Below are 6,721 nucleotides of genomic sequence, written 5' to 3'. Positions count from 1 at the left end.
GGGAAAATCTCCCCAAAAAAAAAAAAAAAACAGAATAAAGAATATTAAATCTATGTCAACATTAATTGAAATACTGGTTGTCTAAAGCCTCCAAAATCTTGTATTTTCAAGAATAATAGTAAATTAGCATTCTTATTAAATAAGATGTATTTGTTACATCATTCTTTCTTTTAAATGGGTCATAACATAAATATATTAATGGGTCATAACATAAATATATATATATATGTGTGTGTATATATATATACACACACATATATATATATATACACACACATATATATACATATATATATACACACATATATATATATATATAAAGTTAGAAACATACTGCTTGAAGTATCTTCATAAAATGGGCTCAACTAACTATTATTTTATAAAGAGGTTGTTATTCCAGAGACTGTCAGTGAGAAGGAAAGTGGAAAATAGTCCCCCAGGGAAAATGGCCACACCACAGTCCCTTCTCCTCTCAGGATCTTGGACATTCACGCACATGTGCCTGAAGTAATTTTAAGTTACCAGGTCTGGGACTCAAACCATGGTCAGCCATGTGAGAGTCCAGTGAAGTAACTATCATGACATATTCTGACCCCTCAACTAGTTATTTTATGGTTAAAAATACAAATTTATTATGAATTATAAAATATTTTGTTTTCACTATCTTGATTATATATCTTACTTTACATACAGGAAATAGTTATTCTTTTATTATAGCTCAGAAATATAAGGTTGTTTTAATATTCAACTTTGATTAACACAATTTAATATTATAACTGATTATAGGAGAAAGTTAAATAATCAGCTTGATAGACAAAAAATTTCAAAAAATTCAACATTAATCATTATAAAACATTTTTAAAAAATAGAAAAATAAAGACCTTTCTTAACTTGATAAGAGGTAGCCACAAGAAACCAAGAGTAAACATAAAAAAACACACAGTGAAATACAAATAGTCTTTATAAGATCATAAAGAACAAGGAAGCCCACTATCCCCATTCTTATACAATATTGTACTACAGGAAAAAGTAAAGAATTAAAAGATATAGCAATAGAAAGGAGATACAACCTATCATGACTTGCAAATTACACAGTTTATTTGGAAAACCAAAAAAAAAAAAAAAAAAAACAAAACTATCTACAGACAAATTGCATATAAAGAAAAGCAAAGGACCAAAAGTAAATAAGACACTACAAGATAAGATAAATATCAAGATAGGAAAACATGTTTTACCAGATAGGGCTATAGAAAAATATAAATTTGTGTAGATTGGTACAGAAATGAACACCAAGAGCACATAGCAGAACACAAAATAAATCCTTCTAAATGAAAATTTTATTTATGAGGGAACCAGCAGTTAGCATAATGGCTATGTCGCTGGACTCCCACGTAGTCGACCGTGGTTCATGTCCCGGACCCAGTGGCTTAAAACTCACGCTGGGCGCATGTGCGTGCGTGCCCAAGATCCCGAGAGGAGAATAGAGGAGAAGGGATTGCGGCGTGACTGTCCTCCCTGGGGGGTGATTTCTCGCTTTCTGTCTCTGTCTCTCTCTGTCTGTCTGGCGAGCACACGTGCCCTAAAAACCTCTCCAAAAGAATATATATATATTTATGATAGAGTGAGTGAGCATTTTTCTAACATGCCTTAATTACAAACAAGTTTTTAAGAGTGTTTTCAAAAGGGAGATACCACCACTAAAACCCAAAACTTCAGACAGTTCTTTGTAGTAAGGGCTCAATATTATCTTTCTGGTTACTATTGGTCTAGAAAAAATGATCAAAAGTACTGAGAAAACAGCCAAGAAAACTGAGGCTAATATATGGGAAATACTGGGTACCATGAAACACCCAAACATCCAAAAAATTTGTATCCCAGAAGGTGAAGAAGCTAATAAGGGCATTGATAATTTATTTCATGAAATTCTGAAAGAAAACATTTTAAGTCTAGAGAGGCACTCAAACATCCAGACCCCAAAAATACAAAAGACCTCAAATAGAATCAACCCAAGAAGATCTTCTCCACAGCAAATCATAGCTAGATTAACCAAAACCATAGACAAAGACAAGATACTAAGATTGGCAAGAGAAAAATGTCAAGTCAATTACAAAGGCTATCCCATCAGGCAAACACTGAACTTCTCATCAAATACAATGCAAGCAAGGAGAGAATGAGGAAATATATTCAAAGTGTTAAATGAAAAACAATTCCAACCAAGAATACTATACACAGCAAGATTATCCTTTATATGGGAAGATAAAAACGTTCTCAGATAAACAAAAACTGAAAGAATTTACCTTATCCAGACCTGCTTTTCAAGAAATTTTGAAAGGAGTTCTCTATCAAGAAAACTAAAGTCAGACAGACAACAACAAGAGAACAAAAAAACAACCAAGAATAAGGCCAATTTAATGGTAGAGACGAGTCTGGAAATATCAATAATAACATTGAATGTTAATGTATTAAATTATCTGAGTAAATATTCATTCTTAAGTATAATGTAAAATATAGTATATATTACTAGTTGCCTTTCTTCCTTCCTTTCTTTCTCTTTCTTTCTTTCTCTCTCTTTCTTTCTTTCTTTCTTTCTTTCTTTCTTTCTTTCTTTCTTTCTTTTTTTCTTTCTTTCTTCTTTCTTTTTCTCTTTCTTTTTTTTTTTTTAATTATCAGGTAGCATCTTATAGGGAACAGGAGAAAGCATCCCACAATATGAAATGGTCACATACTATCTTCTCCATTTCTCATCCTGTCAGGATTTGGGGCATGCACACACACTTGCCCAGTGTGTCTTTCAAGTGACCAGAGCCCAGACTCAAACTCCAGTCAGCCATGTGGAATCCAGCTCCCTTAACCATGAAGCTATGGGTCCAGCCCATTATTTGTGTTACTAAGTTAATATACAATAAATTTTGTATTAATGAGACTAGCATTAATCTTATTGATTCAAAAGTGAACCGATTGTGCACATTTCTCCCCAGACCCGTATGCAACATAAGGGAAAACTGTTTCTCTTCAACTGAGATGCACTTTGATAAGGACTTACTTCCACTTTTAATTAAGTAATGAAATGGAAGTTTTTTCGGTTTTTGTTTGTTTTTGTTTTTGTTTTTAACGTGAGCAATAGCTCTTGAAGATGTATATGAGAAGAAATAATCTTGAATAAATACAGTCTTCAAGATCTTCACTCTTACTTACATTGTTATAGAGAAACCTCAGTGGTGCCAGATGGTGGCATAGTTATTAAGTTGGCTGGATCTCACTGACCGACTGACTGGCAATTTGAGTTCTATACACTGGCAGTTAAAAAAAAGAACATACTGGGCACTTGTATGTACGAAATCCCAGGAGGAGAATGAAGGAGACAGGTTTGTAGGACATTGCCCCTGAGAAGTGCTTCTCATTTTCTCTCTCTCTCTCTCTCTCTCTCTCTCTCTCTCTCTCTCTTTCTCTTTATCTCACCACAAGTGCACTATAATAAATACCTTCTATTTTTTTAGAGATTTTTGCTATAGGACATGTGCACTTGTCAGAGAGACAGAGAGACAGAAATACAAAAAAATGAGGAGTCATGTCCCAGGGAGATGGATACACTGCAATCCCTACTTCTCCATTGCCTCTTGGGTTCTTTGGGCACTCATGAACACTCACCCATGTGTGAGTTTTAAGTCGCCAGGTCTGAGATTTGAGCCATGGTCAACTATGTGGGAGTCCAGCAATGTAACCATTATGCCATTTGCTGGTCCCACTATAATATTTAAAAAATAATAATAAAAAAGACATAAAAATCAAATGAATAAAGTCTATACCCTTATCATTTTTGCATGTATATCAAATATATTTACTACTACTATACGTTTAATGACATTATTTTGTTTCTTTCCAAGGTAAAGTAGTATCAAAACTTATCTACTTACATTTGATAAACTTAATATTATAGAGTACACAAATAAGTCTAAAACATACTTTTTACGATATTTCAAAACTTATTGCCTTTTTTAGCAGTGGAAACTAAAAGGAAAGTTTCTTTCCTTTTTTTTTTTTTTAATCTTTAACTTAAACTATTATCTGCTGCTGCCCTAATTACTGAAATTTTTTGAACTGAATAATTTTTCTCTTTCTGTTCTCTTATCTCCACCCTAAAGCCATTTGATTAAAATTGCAAGTCTCTTAACAAAACTTCTTTTAGAATAATTCCCACATGCTTACTGAAGTTCCTTTGGGGTTTTGTTCAATTAAAAATATTATGTGAGATACAGAAAATTCAGAGCTAATACATAGAACAGTTATTCAATAATTACCAGAAAATGTTACAAATAAGGCACATTTGTTCTTGGGACAAACCTAAATCTAGTATGTTAACACAAAGTTATATAGATATGATAGGCATTTATAAAGTATCACATAAAACATTTGAAATTAGTTTTTCTGATCCACTTTAAAACTCTTTAGCTTTTAGGGGAGTCAACTGGGGTTGTGTTACATAAATAGAGAAACAGTGCATCCAGGAATAAAATCTCACATGGGATGTAACTATTAATGAGGTATATTGGACATTGTCTTATTAAAACAATGACCTTGAAATCAGGAAGAGATCTGAAAAGGTAACATTTATTTTATGAGGCAAAGCACCTAAAACTGACGTTATTAACTGAAATGGAATCAAAGAGCAAAGATTTTTGTCTTTAAATTTGGGGTGGAAACGTATGACTGTAAAGTATTTATAAAGTCTATCCCATCTGACCCTGAGGACTTTCCAGAAAATGATTAATTGTGGTCCTTTACTCTAATTGAGATTTAGTTTGACTTTCCTCTAATAAATTAGCCTGTGCTGTGCATCCTTTTAAATGCTCCAGTGAACACATACATTTTCCAATTTCAAGGGAATTCAATGAGTGCATTCTCATGAATGTACCTTGATGGTGCAGTTCAGTATTTCTCATTAAACAAAGTTTCAGACAAAAGAATAGAAAATTACTCATCATTACTGTGGATGAATAAAGCTTATGAAATATTTATTCTACTTACAGTTCTTATTTAAAGGTATTAGAACTTCAAGATATATGAAAGAACGTTTTAATGACAATTAAAAGAATAACCTGCATTAGTCGACTTACAAGCATTTTTTATCATGTTTCTTTACCCATTATTTACCATTAACATTAAGATAATACAACAAATACGGTGGAAAAGCTTTTCAGTAAGTTTTTTGACATACAGCTTAACACGTAGAATTATGCCTACTCCCCAATAGCCCCAACTCACATGCGGATATTGTTTATTTTCACATATGCTGATTCTAGGGCTTCACATCTCTCAATAGTATAAGCACACATTTGCCCTGTAACATGAAATGATCTCACACCCCGTACGCAATCTGAGCATTATACCATCATTCTTCTAAGTTCCTCAAGATGAATACATTTACACACTAGTAAAATCTGTGTATTTAAAACATCATTGGACAAATGGGGCTCTAGTTTAAAATGTGTTTACAAAGACTGCTGCTGAGTTCAAAGCATGCCGGCATTTTTGACCTCTGAGATGAGACTGGATACTGAAACTCCTTCACATCCACCAAAGGCATTTTTCACTCATCCTAAGTATTTTCATACTTGTTTCCTTTGACTTCTTTTTGTTTTTGTCACTTTTTTCTGTATAGGTCTGATTGAGAGCTCAGACTTTTGCATTGTAACTACTTCATATGACTCTCTATTCTTATTCCTTAATTCCTCATATATAATATTTTTTCTTGTAGGACTTCCTTCAAAAGTAGGATCGGGTCCTTGGGCAACATGATCAGTGGGAGTAGATTCACTCACAGAAGCACTGAATAGAATTGGCTCATAGTGAGGAAGCACCTCTTTATCTATGTTATCTGCTACTGGGGATGTCCCAAAAGATGACTGACTTCTCCCAGTGGAGTCGCACTTGGACTTTGAAGCATAGTGCCCAGTGTGCTTGTCCTGATCATAAAGATTCTCCAAGAGGAGAAATTGCCAGATTTTTGGAAGTTTTCACATAAGAAAGCTTTCCAGCAAAGTATCCCAAGATATGATATGTTTGAGGATGGAACCATATCTGAGGTGATTTGAAAAGATACCTTTATTAGTTAATACTTGAGTAATCAACATAATAGTTGAAGCCAAAGGCACAGCAGAAAAGTTGGCAGTTTCCAGATGGGGTAATATATGAATTTCCTTCAAAATATTGTATGTATTGCTTCCATTATTTTGTTGGAACTAGAAGTTTTCATCATTGCAATCAGTGACAACTTGTCTTTCTTCCTCTGTTGAGTATAATCAGCCTTTATGTGTTGATCTTGGAACTTCTACATTTGTCTCTCGAACGTTAGCCCTCCCATTAATCTTCTGCCCAATGACAGCAGCAGGCAATGGCATGGTGAGCCTGAAGGACCATAGGCACAGGGCTCAGAGGGGATGTTTACATAATTAAAACAGTTACAGTCACTGTAAATATGAGATCACAGGTGATGTGAGCAAAGAAGACCCTTCCAGTATCTCAATAAACTCGACACACTGAAATGGTGTCAGTATACTAGCTTAACAGAAAATCGAAAAATTCAAGATTGTCTCATATTTTGGATTGCACAGGCAAAACAAAGAAAGTTAATAGTATCGTCACTCATTAACTTATTTTGTCATTATATTTGATATCAAGCTATTTTCTCCCTTTTTATGATAGAATGCATAAGAACATGTAT

General features: G+C 33.7%; 1 pseudogene; it reads right to left on the bottom strand.

The window, feature by feature from the left end:
- Positions 1 to 5,587: 5,587 nt before the first annotated feature.
- LOC102489394 (OCIA domain-containing protein 1 pseudogene) lies at positions 5,588 to 6,398 on the bottom strand (annotated as a pseudogene).
- Positions 6,399 to 6,721: the final 323 nt, after the last annotated feature.

This window comes from Tupaia chinensis, unplaced genomic scaffold (assembly GCF_000334495.1).
Source record: "Tupaia chinensis unplaced genomic scaffold, TupChi_1.0 Scaffold000033_1, whole genome shotgun sequence".
NCBI lineage: Eukaryota > Metazoa > Chordata > Mammalia > Scandentia > Tupaiidae > Tupaia > Tupaia belangeri.
The sequence above is the reverse complement of the archived record's forward strand: the minus strand, read 5'-3'. Positions and strand labels throughout refer to the sequence as shown.